Consider the following 16,676-nt stretch of genomic DNA (forward strand, 5'->3'; position numbering starts at 1 on the left):
ATGTCCATGCACCTGGTGGATCATTCTAAAACAGGCCTTACTCCCTATGACGTCATCATGGGAAGGCCAGCACGTGAACATCCTGTACTTGCAGATCACTGCACACAATTGACTAAAGATCTTTCCTTGATCTACCGACAGGTCCAGGCCAGTCTGCCTGATCAACTCAGTGAGCCTGGACATTGTATTCATAGGGAAGAGACTTATGACCTATTAGAACACTGAACTTATTTCTGATCCAATAATGAATGAACAGTGATTTATTTGTGCTTCTCCATGCCATCCCAATTCTACATATACTGCGCAACCCTTTCCCTCTCCGCCTTCGGCTATTGTGTATTTCTTTTTTTTAAGGCTGACCATCCAAAAACAGTGAGTTATCTTATCTGTAAGTTCTGGAATAATGGCTGATCCATACGATATGTTTAGAGTGAAAGAAACAAAATGGTATTGTTCTAAAGCATGTTTTGCAGTCTCCTGTTTCTATTGTTGCTGTTTTTCATTGGTCTGCTGTACAGTTTGGATATTTAGTATTCCACACTCCAAACTCCCTCTGCTACTATTGCTTCCCCCTCATTGCCACCCGTAGAGGTAGCGCACAGAAAGAAGATGAGTCACAACACGTTTATCACGCTTCTCCACCATGCTCATCAGATTCTAAACAAGCATTGGCATAGCCAATAGGTCTCACCTTTGGGATCTTATAATTGTTTAGTTATCCAGCACAATATACCTGGTGCAACAAAATCAACTGTTGCATGGCTAAACACTTATAAGGTCCCAAAGGCGAGACCTATTGGCTATGCCAATGCTTGTTTAATTCATGCCAACAACGGTAAGGTTGCCCTGATCAAGACTTCATTTTGCAGATTAGAATGTTGCGCAAGTTCAACTTTTATCTCTTTAAAAAAGAAAAATGCATAGGTTCATAAAGGAGTTGCAAATTACATGGACAATTAATTTGCTGTGGCCGTTAATGTTAATGAAATACCTGTTTTTACATTTGTATATTTTAGATTAATGTTATTAGTGTTTACATTTTTGTTATACCTCACACTTTTATCATTCAGTTTTTTGTATTTGAATTAGTTTGATATGTTTTATTTTATGGTTGGATTTTGCAGCGCCAAGTTACCTTCCCAAACAGTTAAATATATTGTGTTCATTAACAATATTTCTTCTATCACAAGCTCAAATATACCTTAAAGGGCAATCTCTTAAACAAGGTCACACAGATGCAGGAATTCAATTGACATTTAGGGTCTGATTCTGATGTGGTTAGGAAAGCATTCCCACCTAAGGTCTGATTCTGATGTGGTTAGGAAGGCCTCCTAATGGCATTTGCTCCTTCCAAATCATATCAGGAGCATGTCTTCCTGACCTAGGCCCCAATTATAATCGGGTTAAGAACATATGTTTGCATTGAAGTCAATGGGAGTCCAACCAAATTGAATCTGGAAGCATCCGGATGCATCGTACTCCGTCGGTCGGAAAATATTTACAATACGTTTTGCCACACTTATCCGCATTTCCAAACATGCATCTCCCCAAAATGCAGTGCAAAGTTGAGCATGTATACATACACACACACACAACTGGCACACAGAATACACGCCTTGCTTGCACACAAACACACTGCAGACAGCCACTCGACCCAGACACACACTGCAGACAGGAACTGCATACACACACTGCATACACAAACACCGCAGATAGGCATCACCACACACCGCAAACAGGCACCGCATAGAGACACACACATGCAGACAGACACTGCACACACACATACAAATGATGGGCGTTTTACCGTCATCCTGCCCAGGGCGCTTGGGGTATGGCGGCATGCAGAGAGCGGATAAGTATGCAAGCAGAGATCCTGTGACTGTGAGCACCAAAAAAGTTGAGCAGCAGAGAAACATGAGGCGCCGGCAGCCAAAACAAGCATGCGAGTGGTACCTTACAAAACAGTTAAATATATGGTGTTCATTAAAAATATTTCTTCTATCACAAGCTCAAATATACCTTAAAGGTCAATCTCTAAAACATGCATTAAATATATAAGTGGTTTGTGTCTGACTTTACGTCAAACCAGGCACCTTCAATGTATAATATGCCCACACTTGCCCTAGCAAACACACAGTGGTTTGGAGCAGTTCGACTATCTACTTGCCTGGCACAGCTTGCTATAGCAAGTGCCGAAGGAAGCCAGCCCTCCAGATGACGCACTGACAGAGAGGCTGCCTTTCTCTTGCTGAGAATCCAGCTCCAGTGTTTCCAAGCGGGGTGTTTGGAAATCGAGTCCCAAGACAGAGATACCAGACCTCCTTCATTCTAAACCAAGGTATGGAGCTGATTAGACCCTAAGAGAAATCTTGGTTAGATTCTTGGCAAAGATAAACTAAACCTATGCTAAACCTCACTTACTTCTTCCCTTGTACTAGACTTAGGTTAGGTACATCGGGGTAGGCGTATTTTTGAGCTTTGTAATTTATGTATTTATTTATCTATGGCCTAGGGACAATACAATGCTTTTACAGTATTATTTTATAATACTCTTCTTACTGTTGCAATCAGTATTACAATTGTAGCAGTTCACTTTATTTGCTTGAGAAAGAAGACTGTTCAATAAACCTTTTATTGAAAACACCCGTCTCTCTATTTCTCTGCAACTCTGATGAAACGAAGCATGCATGATTGGCTGAGTGAAATATCTATCTATTGTTTCCAGGACTCTGAAGATCAGTTTTATTCTTGGGGAAACAAAGTTGTCATGTTTATGCGGTTTTCAGAAACGAATCCCTTCTTGTTTATTTGAGAAAGTTTCTAGTGACCTCTGAGCTAGCTGGCACTCACAATTAAGTCTAATATATTCGATAGAGACCTAGTCGAACTAAGTCCTACGTCACATCTATAGGATAAATTATTCCAATGCGCAGAGCCTATTGGGAATATAGGAACTACACTACATGGCGCCCAACAATTTGTAAGGCACTAATTTAACGCTAGATACTGGAGTAACTCAGTTGTGCTTTTCACAGAGACCCCCTTTTCCCGTAAAATACTCCAATAGACGTCTGGAGTGGGTAAAAGGATAAAATATCCGCCATTGCTAAGTAGGCCGAAAATCCTATGTATTAGTTTTTGGTTTGTTCAACGTTGAAGGATACAGTGTTCCAAAATATTGTGCACCTTATCTTTGTTTCCTTGAAACTTGCTCTGCAAACTTTCAACTTCCGACAACGGTGGAGACGCAGTAAATGCAAACCAACAGGTTTGGACAATACAGGTTTCCAAGAAACCGTTGCGGATGCTATAATCATCCCGGAAAGCATACGAAAAACCATTACTATGAAGCTTATAGCAAATGGCCTATCACCAAGAGGTGGTAGGGTAATTTTTGTCATAGAGGCACATGAATTTTGGCATACGGAGGTATTCTAATCATGGATTATCTTCGCTGAAGCAAATCCAAGAACACATGTGTTTCACTTCTACAAAGAAGAGGAAACTTCAATGGAATACATTCCTTTTGAGGATATTTAAATTCCATTAACATACCAAGAGCATGCACTCTGGTTCAAAGGCGCCCTACAACATCAAAATCACATTACCAGGCTCTGTCCACAAGATAGACCAGGAGCAACATGGCCGGTACTAGCCAGCTATACACCACATCCTGCCATTGAAGAAATGTCAGGTCCAGAACTATTAGTGCAACTATAACAATTAATCAAAATACATAGACAATTGGTTCAATATGTCATGCGGACTCTAACAGCCCAACCCGCTATCAGGATTCCACAGCAAACCCCTTACCAGGGGAACACAAATAAAATTACACCACAGACTATATAATCATTCATTGGTAAATTACTCACAAAACAGGAACAAATTCCATTCTGGTTGGCTCAAAAGATTACTCAATTAGAGACAGTATTTTCAGATAGTACACCTCAGGAGAAACACAGAATTCTAACAATCGGTTTACCAATGGGGATCGCACCACGCCTGGAGGACTGCGACACCTGGGGTACAGTCTTTGCTGCAATCTGCACAAAAACTCATGGGGCCTCATTTATGAAAAGTGATGCATCGCTGCGAGAAAACAACTATGCATCACTTTTCATTGCGCCCTCCTTGCGACCCCAATGATGAGTCACATTTACAATATGACGCATCATTGCGCAAGGGATTACAGATACGTCAGTATTTCTGCCTTATCTGTAAGCGCAAAAGTGATGCATTGCTGGAGTGTGTCACAAAAGTGACGCAACTCCAGCAATGTGTCCTTGCACATGGGGAAAGCCCCATGTGAAAGGGCCTGCGTCAGTCTTACGCCTGCTGTGAGGCACTGCGTCACTTCTACGACCTTTCTTGCGTCAATACGCCCCCCTTGCATACATTATACCTGGCGCAGGTATAATGTGTCGCAGGGGTTTACAAAGTGACGCATCTACCTAGATGCGTCACTTTGTAAATATGGCCCAACAAGTCGCATTTTTTACGCCACTGGTGCATCACAAAAAGTGACGCACCCGCGGCGTAAAAGTGACGCATAGCCTCATAAATGAGGCCCATGGTGTTCCGTCTATAGCGGTAATACCAGACGTTCTGAAACAAATTCAAAATGGATATGGGGCAGAGCCTGCTTTAAATCTGGGTATGAAATTACTTAAAGATTTAAAACAGGTCTCAGCTATAATGTTAGCTAATATTAAAGGTGAAGTAGCATCCGTGGCGATCCGCCAAACATTAAAAGAACTTGATGTAACAGAGCAACCATATGAATTGGCCAAAATAATAGAAAAATCCTATGAAGAACTAGGTAGAGATAGTTTGGGTGGGAAACCAGTTAAGCCGCAACTAACAGAAAATCCTGAAAAGGTCTTTATTAAAAACACTCTCACTACTCCTAAAAAAATATGGGAAAATACTACACAAACTTCTAATGAGAAGCGTTCTCAGTCCTGAGGAAGGTCTCCTCAAAAGGAGCCCTCTGAAAAGAGGTATAACCTCAGGAACAGGGATAATTTGAGAAAACCTGATAGATATCAAGATACTGGTACACGTTCCTCTTGTACCTTTCAGACTTCCTCACAGAAAGCGGAAAGAAGAGGATGGTCAGAATACAAGGAGGAAAGTGTGAAGTCCAAAGACGATCAACACGTTCCAAAAAATAAGAAAACGCAATTCACCAAGAAGAAGGGAGCAGGTCTAAAAATCAGACATGCCGAGGATCTTGAGGACACAACTCAAGAACGGGGAGTGGGCCCAGACAATGCTAGACAGCGCAGCAGAAATTACCACAGCTAGCAAGATACTGAAGCATCATCTGGAGACAGTGGACTTGAATGAGTACATTCAAGTTGAAACAGCTGAAACCAGGGTTAATGTACCCCATAATAAGTAACAGTCCGGATGGAGGGGACATAACTAGGAAAATAAGAGCACTCTTTTGGGAGAAGCTCTCTAAGTGTTATGCCATTCTTCTAGCTTAAAAAGACTGGCCACCAAAATTTGTCAGGGAGTGCCCACATGGCAAAGACATCATTATGCCAGCCTTCTCTAATCATATTCCAATACATTTAAAATACACCTATGCCAGAAAATGGGCTGTGGCCCAGGCTCCAGCATTTTATAAAAATCATGTAGAATGGGATGAGGATTCTCCTCACCATAAAATCCACTTAAAAAACCAACCAACTGCTCAGAGGCAGTATCCAGGTAAGCAAGAAGCTAAAAAACAGGGCAAGGAGATCTTAGATCAACTTGAATACCAAGGGGTAATTGAAACATGCACCTCGTCAATGAACAATCCTTTGTTTCCTGTCTCCAACTCAGACAATACATATCGTCAGTTTTGGACTACAGACATTAAAACTTGTTGCAAAACTTTAGCAGTACAAAATGCACACAGTGCAGCACTAATGAATAACAACATCTAATAAGTGTCCAACGTAGTTTAAATAATCTGCCAAGAAATTCTCTGGGTGGAATCACTCCATATGAAATTCCTTTTGGTACTTGAATGATTGTCAAAGACCTCGATCATCATACTTCAGTGGTAGAATAAAAACCCTTTGATAGCAAAGACCGTTTGGCTGTTTTACAGGACTTAAATGAAACAAGAAGAAGTCTAAGCAACAAATTACAGAAGACAACGACCACTGAAGAAAAACCACCTGTCCCTGCAAGGCCTGTCTGGATTCCAAACATTGGGGATCTAGTCAGACAAAAGATTGCGGATAAGAAGGAATTTGGGCCTTCTTACAGATAACCAGTACCTGTGCTAGCAATCCACGGATCAAGAACAGAGTTACTCCCGCCACCTGCTGGAAGAAAGGAGAACAGGTTTATATCTACCGGCCTGGTCAAACCACATCATATGGCCGATAATAAGTAGTAGACCCAGTGGCCTCCAAAGATGTAGCAGAAGATCAAATCTTGCTACTATCCTAGGATCCTAGAGGTTCAAACTGAAAGACTCATCACCTCATCACCTTTGAAGAATCTGCAGTAAGAAAAGAAGCACTAAGCAATAAAGCTATGGAACTGGTGCCTCTTGAGACCCAAATAACAATTTGTCAAGACTCTCCTGTCTACAATGATGTAGCTTCTGACTACACTAATATGACAAAAGATCCGGTAGCTCCGGTGATTTAAAAAAACCCTGATGCAATTCCAACAATTAATAGAACTGCTTCTGGCTATTTCATCAACTTTGATACGTTTTCTGAGGATCCAAGTGAGCATGTAACTACACCAGCAAAGAAAACATTTAAAAAATAAGTAACAAAACTTGTTCATCAACTTGAAAAAACATATCTAGTTTCACGATTGGTTGATCTTTGGATTGGGCTTGGCGTACTTTTTCTCCTACTTTGGCTAATCCTGGTATTAACTTTGAGGATGCTGATAAATGGAAAATATAGTAAAATGGACATAGCAAGGAAGAACATCAACTTGCTTCTGAAGCCACACAAATCATCTCATCGTGAAAAATAGACTTGACATCAGTGAACATCACAGCCGTTCCTATACCTGGCGGTATAGAATGGGACAGAACTGATTATGACATTTACGGTCCTGCAGAGCTGCTGAAGTTTCCACATTAATTCAAGGTTTCATTGAGTGACTTTGTTTCACCCAGCACTTTTTCTGATGATTGGGAATTTGAGACTGTTAATAATATGATGTCAGACTTAGAGATGTCTGCAAAATTAACAAAACATGAATACTTATCCGGTTCATCAGATTATGCACAAATGTATTGTATTAAACATTACGGTCATCATTATTTGCACAAATCTGCAAACCCTAGAAATGTTTATGCTTTCAATGAATGGGAACATTGTCCAACGCTACCAAAAGGTAGCTCGAAAATATTCTGTAACAAATGTCCATACTTCTCAGGTTTTAATGCAACAAATCCGGAAACATTTCACTTTAAAAATGCTAATAAGACAGGAAGAAAAAGTATGTTGACTAATACAAAGCAAATTTATTCTGCAGCCTTTTATGCCCAGTTGTCCTCATTAGGTTTCAACTTTTGGAGAGACAACATAGAAACTAAAACTGTCTGGAGCTCAAAGGATTGGCAGGTGCATGGAATAGAAGCTTTATTTCGAGCCTGCATTATCCCTGAAAAAAAATAGTTTTTGAATGATACTGTTAAACAGACATCCTGCCTTGGCCTTGCCAAGATAAAAGATTTAAATCAACCGTCTATACCTACACCTATACTTGATGGCATAAACACTTCACAGGGCATGGGTCGACGTAAAAAGTATTTTACTCAAAAACAGAACTGATCCTGATTGGAAAAAATGGTTAATCTGGCCCACAGACACGAATAACTGTCAAGATAGATTCCTGAACAAGACACAAGGGTTTACAGTAACTAGGCCAGACCCAAGATATGTCCAGAGACAACATCCAGGTATTGCAACAACATACAGTGTAGGAAAGTTATGCCTCGAATGGCTACAAAAATCTACACTTACAGAGGTTAAACAACACTTAACTTTACTTAAAGATGGCGTTGATTTGAGAAACTTCTTACTAGGACCTCATAAACCATGTCATAAATGTTTCATATACGTCAGTATTTATGCTGCTTATAATGAAGCATATAAAGTCACACAAATGGAAACTGCTTAACGAATACGAGAAATTGATCGTATTAATTTAGAGAAAGCTCTTGTGTAGTTGATAATGGGTTAACAACTCTGTCATCCAGAATTTATTCTTTGGACAGCATTGTATCCTCTGTCATAGACATAATGGAACAGGACTTGCTCATGTTACAACATAGACAGTCTCAATTGCGTTCTATAATGCTGCTAGGCTGGACGTTACAAAATCTTTGTTCAGGCTACATGCCTTGGCGTCTAATCATTGTTTACTGTATTTAACCTTACAGATAAACAAATCTCATTGGCACAAAGAGGAGCAGACTATACAGTGCTGAGCATAGAAAAACTTGAAAGATTACCATTGACTGTTTCTGAGAAACCAGCCATAGAATGGATAATACATGGCACCATTGACGATTTTTCAGTTTCAGTATTGCTTGAAACACTTACCAGCAGGCCTGTATGAAAGGTTGGGTAAAGAATACATAAAGTCAACCTGGGATTTACCATATACACACAAATGTTGGAGTTGGGGAAAATAAGTATTTCTTAGTGGTACACAATGTAACAGCGCACTAAGCAGTACACTTTTATGTCAGGGTATTAATTTACATGGAGCCTGTGATGGTTCTTCAACCAACTTATCCTGCCACCTGCAAGGTTCTCTGGCAGCTTTCCAATGGAAGCTACATAATGTGGAATGATGCCAAGAATAGCATGTCTCGTCATTGTGTCAGCCAGGGTCACTTGTTGTATGCAAGTATTGTTTTCTAAAGCTAAGACAGACGGAGAGTCACTGCTATGGCCTTCACTGAACATCTCTTCTATTCGAATTGATACTTTATGCAGAATGAAAGTCATTCTTTTACAAAAAACTGTACCACTGACCACGTCTAAAGAGACGTATGACCTACAAGTTGCAAGGTCTTCTGCAGAGATACATGCCCTTTTATCCACAAACTGTTCAATACATTTCATAGAAATGTTAAGTTGTATCTTAAACAAGTCTGATACCAGTGGTGTTGTACATGTATTTAATACAATTTTTTCAGGACTGTTAGCACCTTTTGAAGCAGTCCTCGCCATTTTTCCAAACTTCGTGCACTCTGTGTTTGGTGGCCTGCCTCTCATTTTGGGACTCCTAGCAGGAATACTATTCTTGTTTCTTCTGCTCTGATATGGCAAGTCTGCTCAGCAGCGATACCCAGATTACCATCGAGAAAACTCTCCTGGCAATGAAGTGTTGTGAGTGCTTAATACAGATCCTGGGCCTGGCTCGCTTAAGAGACCTGAATACTACGTGGTTCCCATCATTCCGACTGATCTGGCAAGATTGCATCTTACCTCTTCCACGATGCCTGCTATGTGGAGAAGAATGCGTGTTGGACGTCTGTCTAACGCTTCCATCAGCGCTGCCAACGGATGTTGATACCCTACTTGGTTCGGTAACAGCCCATGCATCGTATTGTCCCCAGTGGCTACCAATCCTGTTGACAGCATTCATTGAGATCTCACAGACGCAATCTGCTGACGGTGATATACGTGGATCGACAGGCACACAGGTACCACCTCTGTCTACATCTCGGACAAACATTGGTAATGCGGTTAACGCTGACAGCGCTGCCTCACATTTTTGTGCTATCAGTTTACTCAATGAAGTGATCAAACTTTCACCTACTATGGTAGACGATTTCTTTTCCAGCTTAGATGATTTAATGTTTTCTCCTAACAGCGAGAATGACTTTTGAAAGTAGCACACAGCGTTCTATCGGACTCTGTATTTAACCTTCACTTTTTCAAACAAAATTCCGATTTTAGAACTCTATTTTTCTACGATTTGACTTTTTTCCAAAATAGAACCTTTTTGGCACAAAATAATCTACCTAAAGTGGAACTATTCTTAGAAAACAAGAATTCATTGAACATTTCGAAGAGACAATATTTGACCTAGTTCACAACCAAAACAGTTTATATATTCTGTCATGGAATGGGCTTGACCTTTCTACTGTATTTCAGAGCCATTCATAAATGTTATTTAATGACTAATTCTGATAAGAATTTTTCCAATACCACACTACATGCTTTCAATGAAAATATTGCTTTTAAAAATGCGCACAGTACAAATGTCCATTTTCGTGTACAACTATTTCGAGTGCATTTTATGTATTTTGGGTGGAATTGTAAACACATGCTGATATGTTTTTGCTTAGTGTTTAGTAATATCGAACATAATAAAGTGGAGTGGGTGTTGTATAGCGTTTTAGGACCCTAGTGTAATTTACCGATTTATGCCCTTATATAGGTATAATTCACATAGGGATCACTGACAGAATTTCGACCTCAGAAATATCGACCTACAAGAATATCGAGTCAACAATATCGAGGGCAAAAATATCGACATCCTATCTACAACATGGTAAGTACAAAAATATCGAAAAAATAATATCGATGTAAAAAATATCGATGTTAAAAATATCGATTACTTTTTTTATATATATAAATGTAAAAGTAAGTATATAACACTAATAAATAAAATATACATATTTAAAAGTATCTAATAATGTTTAAAATTAATAAATAATACATATATATTAATAATACATTAATTAAATATATACAGTAAAGATATAATATATATGTACTGAACAATAAGTATTAATAATTAATTTACTAATTTATAAATTAATGAAATATATTCTAATTTACTAATACATTTACAAACATAAAACAATAACATAAATAAAATGTAAGTAATATAAAAAATAAAATAAACATGTGATATTTTATCAATTAATTATATAAAACGTTGGATAGTGTAAGGGTAAAAATTACTATTCCTACTCCAGAGAGTGGAACAGTAGGGAAAGCGTTTGATAGCGTAGGGATAAAATTACTATTCCCACTCCAGAGAGTGCAACAGTCGAGAAAACTGACCCTGAACCCAAAAAACACCCCTTTACCCACGAACTGAAAACTGACCCTGAACACTAAAAATACCCCTTTACCCAAAAACTGAAAACTGACCCTGAACCCTAAAAATACCCCTTTACCCAACAACTGAAAACTGACCCTGAACCCTAAAAATACTCCTTTACCCAAAAACTGAAAACTGACCCTGAACCCTAAAAATACCCCTTTACCCAAGAACTGAAAACTGACCCTGAACCCTAAAAATACTTCTTTACCCAATAACTGAAAACTGACCCTGAACCCTAAAAATACCCCTTTACCCATGAACTGAAAACTGACCCTGAACCCTAAAAATACCCCTTTACCCAAAAACTGAAAACTGACCCTGAACCCTAAAAATACCCCTTTACCCAACAACTGAAAACTGACCCTGAACCCTAAAAATACCCCTTTACCCAAAAACTGAAAACTGACCCTGAACCCTAAAAATACCCCTTTACCCAAGAACTGAAAACTGACCCTGAACCCTAAAAATACCCCTTTACCCATGAACTGAAAACTGACCCTAAACCCTAAAAATACCCCTTTACCCAAGAACTGAAAACTGACCCTGAACCCTAAACATACCCCTTTACCCATGAACTGAAAACTGACCCTGAACCCTAAAAATACCCCTTTATCCATGAACTGAAAACTGACCCTGAACCCTAAAAATACCCCTTTACCCAACAACTGAAAACTGACCCTGAACCCTAAAAATACCCCTTTACCCAAAAACTGAAAACTGACCCTGAACCCTAAAAATACCCCTTTACCCAAGAACTGAAAACTGACCCTGAACCCTAAAAATACCCCTTTACCCAAGAACTGAAAACTGACCCTGAACCCTAAAAATACCCCTTTACCCAAAAACCCAAAACTGACCCTGTACACTAAAAATACCCCTTTACCCAAAACCCCAAAAATGACCCTGAACCCTAAAAATACTCCTTAACCCAAAGTTAAATAATATTATTTAATTAGCAATTAATAATTAATTAACAATAACAATAAAGTAAATATATTAGCACATAAGCTGTAATTAATATAATTTAATAATAATTATCATTTTTCCCCAATTAATTAATTAACAGTAACTAAAAATTATATATATAAATAAATTACTCTAATTAATGTAATTAACTAATTAATATGATTTAATTACCAATTAATTACTAATTTAAAATATGTACAAAATTATATTAATTAATTAACTAATTAATATTAATTATTTGCCAATTAATTAGTTATAATTATTTAAAAACATATATTAATTAATTAATTATTATTAAATTACTCCCCACCCTATTCCCCTATAAACCCACATCCCGCTACAGAAAATATATATCAATTAATCAATTGATTATTTCCCAATTAATCAATATTAATTAGCAAATAATTATAATTAATTAATTAATCCTACTAATTATTAATCAACTTACCATAATTAAATTACTTCCCACCCTATTCCCCTATAAACCCACAACCCGCTCCGGTACTAAAACATCAAATTTCCTTATAAATTTATATATTATTATAGAAAATGTATACACATATAATAGTAATCATTTTAAATACTTAAACTAAACATATAACACATACATAATAAAAAACTATAAAATAATACAAATATCGATATTAGTGTCATCGAAATTATTAACATCGATATATATGCTATCGATATTACTAACTTCGATATTACTTACATCGATATTAAGTATTTCGATATTACTTACCTTGGGTCGATATTCTGTCCTACGATATTCTTGCCTTCGATATTATGCTCCTTCGATATTTCAGACTCGATATTATGGTAGGTCGATATTTCCAACTCGATATTTTGACTGTCTACCTTCACATAGCACATATAGACATACAGATCATGCCCATATTTAGACATAACCAAACCAGTCCAAATACCAGTCCAGTCCAGTCCAGACCATTCCAAATACCAGTCCAAATACAGGCATGGCTACTTCCACTAGTTCAAAAAAGCCACAACGATTTATTGGAAAACTCGGCTTCAGCAGTCAGGGACATCCCCTTTAATATTGATTTGTCCTAGAAATCATGGCGTTTTCAAAGAACTGCCATTCCCTTTGGGGTTCTTTGGTGACATTATTATGTCCGACTGTACTTTAAACCAGGCACCTTCAAGGTATAAATATGTCCACACTTCCCCTAGCAAACACACAGTGGTTTGGAGCAGTTCGACTATCTACTTGCCCGACTCAGCTCGCTACCTCAAGTGCCGAAGGAAGCCGACCCTCCAGCTGACCCACTGACTGAGAGGCTGCCATTCTCTTGCTGAGAATCCAGCTCCAGTGTTTCCAAGTTCCCCTTGCGGGTCGTTGGGAAATCGAGTCCCGAGACAGAGATACCAGACCTCCTTCATTCTAAAACAAGGTACGGAGCTGATTAGACCCTAAGAGAAATCTTGGTTAGATTCTTGCCAAAGACAAGCTAAACCTATGCTACACCTCACTTACTTCTTCCCTTGTACTAGACTTAGGTTAGGTACATCGGGATAGGCATATTTTAGAAGCACCAGCTGAGTACTTTTTAGCTTTGTTTTTTATGTATGTATTTATCTATGGTCTAGAAACCATACAATACGCTTACAGTATTATTTTACAATACTCTTCTAACTGTACGCATTATACTTTGTAACCAGTATTACAATTGTAGCAGTTCACTTTACTTGCTTGAGAAAGAAGACTGTTCAATAAACCTTTTATTGAAAACGCCCGTCTCTCTATTTCTCTGCAACTCTGATGAAACGAAGCATGCACGATTGACTTAGTGAAATATGTATCTATTGTTTCCACGACTCTGAAGATCAGTTTTATTCTTGGGGAAACAAAGTTGTCATGTTTATGCGGTTGTCAGAAACTAATCCCTTCTTGTTTATTCGAGAAAGTTTCTAGTGACCTCTGAGCTAGCTGGCACTCACAATTCAGTCTAATATATTTGATAGAGACCTAGTCGGCCTAAATCTACGTCACATCTACAGGATATATAATTCCAATGCGCAGAGCCTATTGGGAATATAGCAACTACCCTACATGACACTACTATGAAAAGCATCTGTATAGAGAGACAGAGAAATAATCCATTGGGAGATAGCTCCTCTTGTAATGTAACATTCGTACTAAGTGACACCTGTGATGCCGAGCCCCTTAACGCTGGGGACTCAATATACTTGATCTGTGGAACAGAGGCCTCCATTTGGTTACCGGCCAGTTGGGAAGATCGTTGTCACTTAGGATTTGTTACACCTGCCCTGTCTATCAAAACCGATGAATAGGGAAGACAAGGAACTGTTAAAGGTATCAATGGTAAATGCACCGTAGACCAACTGGATACTGGGTCTGAAATAGAAAGCGACATACTAAAGGGTTTCATACCCTGGTTAGACCCGGCTTCTAATTCTTATGACATCCGCCACCTGGCAAGGCTTTTGGATACCACCATTAATGAAACAATTAGTATACTGGAGAACGTAATGTTAGAGCTGCAGGTGAGGTTAGTCTCTTTGCCCAGCCGGGTAGTCCTTAACATGATGTTAGCAGAAAGAAGAGGAGGTTGTTCCCTCAAATGAATTTCCTGCTGCACATGGGTCCCAGATACCTCTTCATCAGTGAGAGTGGCTATTGGTAGATTACATGACCATGGGACCCATGCTCATAGTGAGACGGGCTCCTGGGACATAGGGGGCTCATTCTGGAATATTCTTGGCACATGGGATTGAAGATAGGCATGTTCTTTGTAATGATGTTCCTGATAATGTTGGGCTGTTGTCTCCTCATAAATAGTTTGCCTGTGTGTTGTCAGTTCTTTGGAAGGTTGATGAAACCATCTCCAGTCCCTTCTGTCGCAGTACCAAATGCTTTGATAATGTGGGATGTGCTCATTGGTCAATTTATGCAGATAGACATTTCTGATAAAGTTGCTATCACACAGTCTGATCATGATTATTTTATGGTTTAAATTTCTTTATTAGTTTACAAAACATACAAGAAGAAAGGAAAAACAAAGCATGGTTATGATAGCATTTCGGGACCCGGCTAAGCAGGGGGTCATGCTCTATATTTAACGTACTCAAAAGCCCCTCTTCCCCCACCCCCCAACCCTGGACCTGGTGACTGGAAGAGAAGAAAAATGGATGAGGTAAGACGTGAAGTGATTCTTCTAGAATATGTCATTAGTGTTGGTCAGTCTCTGAAAGCCGTGCGTCCTCGGGTAGGCACAACAAGCGGAGATATTTAGGGCAAGTTGGCTCTCGAAATTCTAATGGTCAGAACCAGGGTTTTTAGTCAGGTTTTAAAAAGGGCGCACTGCTAAGTATTAGCGCAATCTCTTTTGCCAATTCTCAGTGGGATTTGAGGTGCAAGTGGGTGAGGGGGTGAGCCCTATAATCCCTCCATGAAGTGTCAGCTAGTTTGACTCTACGTACGTACAACAGAATACCCATGCACACTCTAATGATCAATAAACAGTAATGTCAGTGTCGACACTTTAAGCACTGGAGACAAAGCCTTTCATATACAACAGAAATAACTGTATTCTAGAAACAGTCATTGGTATACGGTGTCTTTAATGTTCTTAACGAGAGAACCAGCCGACACGTGTTTCGTAGCGTATGGGACAATCTTCCCACAACTCCTCAGGGCTATAGAAAAATGGACCGGCGTAGGGAAAGTCGCTTCCTCGGTGATACTTCTGACCCGACAGGGCCCTGGACTGTTGATTAGCGTTGAGATGTGTATAAGAAATTGCTAGTGTTCGAGTTAGGTGTCTCCACGAAGTTGCCGATCTTGTATGGATCAAGTCTCCATATGGTGGTGCCTTGTTGATCAGATAGGTACGTCTGAAACAGCCTGTCGCTCTGTGTAACAGGTGTGAACAAGATCGGGAAACTTTGTGGAGACACCTAACTTGAACACTAGCAATTTCTTGTACACATCTCAACGCTTTTCAACAGTCCAGGGCCCTGTCGAAAAATCACCGACGGAGCGACTTTCCCTACAATAATCCATTTTTCTATAGTCCTGAGGAGTCGCTGGAAGATTTTCCCATACGCGACGAAACACGTGTCGGCTGGTTCTTTCGTTAAGAACATTAATGACACCTTATATCAATGACTGTTTCTAGAATACAAGTATTTCTGTTGTATATGAAGGACTTTGTCTCCAGTGCTTAAAGTGTTGATACTGACATTACTGTTTATGATCATTAGAGTGTGCATGGGTATTCTGATGTGGCTCTCGAAATTCTGATGTTAACAAAGACAGGAATGGTGGCCATAGTTTGGGAAACACCGATCTCTGTTTTGATAAAGATAGATTGATGCGTTCCATCCCTAATATATACCACATACGATGTAGCCAGGCCTGGTGTGTCAGTATTTGTTTGGTACCCCAGTGGGAGAGTATGTTTTGCATGGCCACACCAATTTGTTTACCCAGTCGAGACTTGAGGGGGAAGGTAAGAGGATTTGGAAGGCCTAGGATAACATAGGATGGATAACTAGGGAGCTCTGTGTCCAAATAAGTGTCATTGTCTGTGAGCACCCATACTTAATAGGCCCTA

This window comes from Lissotriton vulgaris, chromosome 8, assembly GCF_964263255.1.
Source record: "Lissotriton vulgaris chromosome 8, aLisVul1.2, whole genome shotgun sequence".
Lineage (NCBI taxonomy): Eukaryota > Metazoa > Chordata > Amphibia > Caudata > Salamandridae > Lissotriton > Lissotriton vulgaris.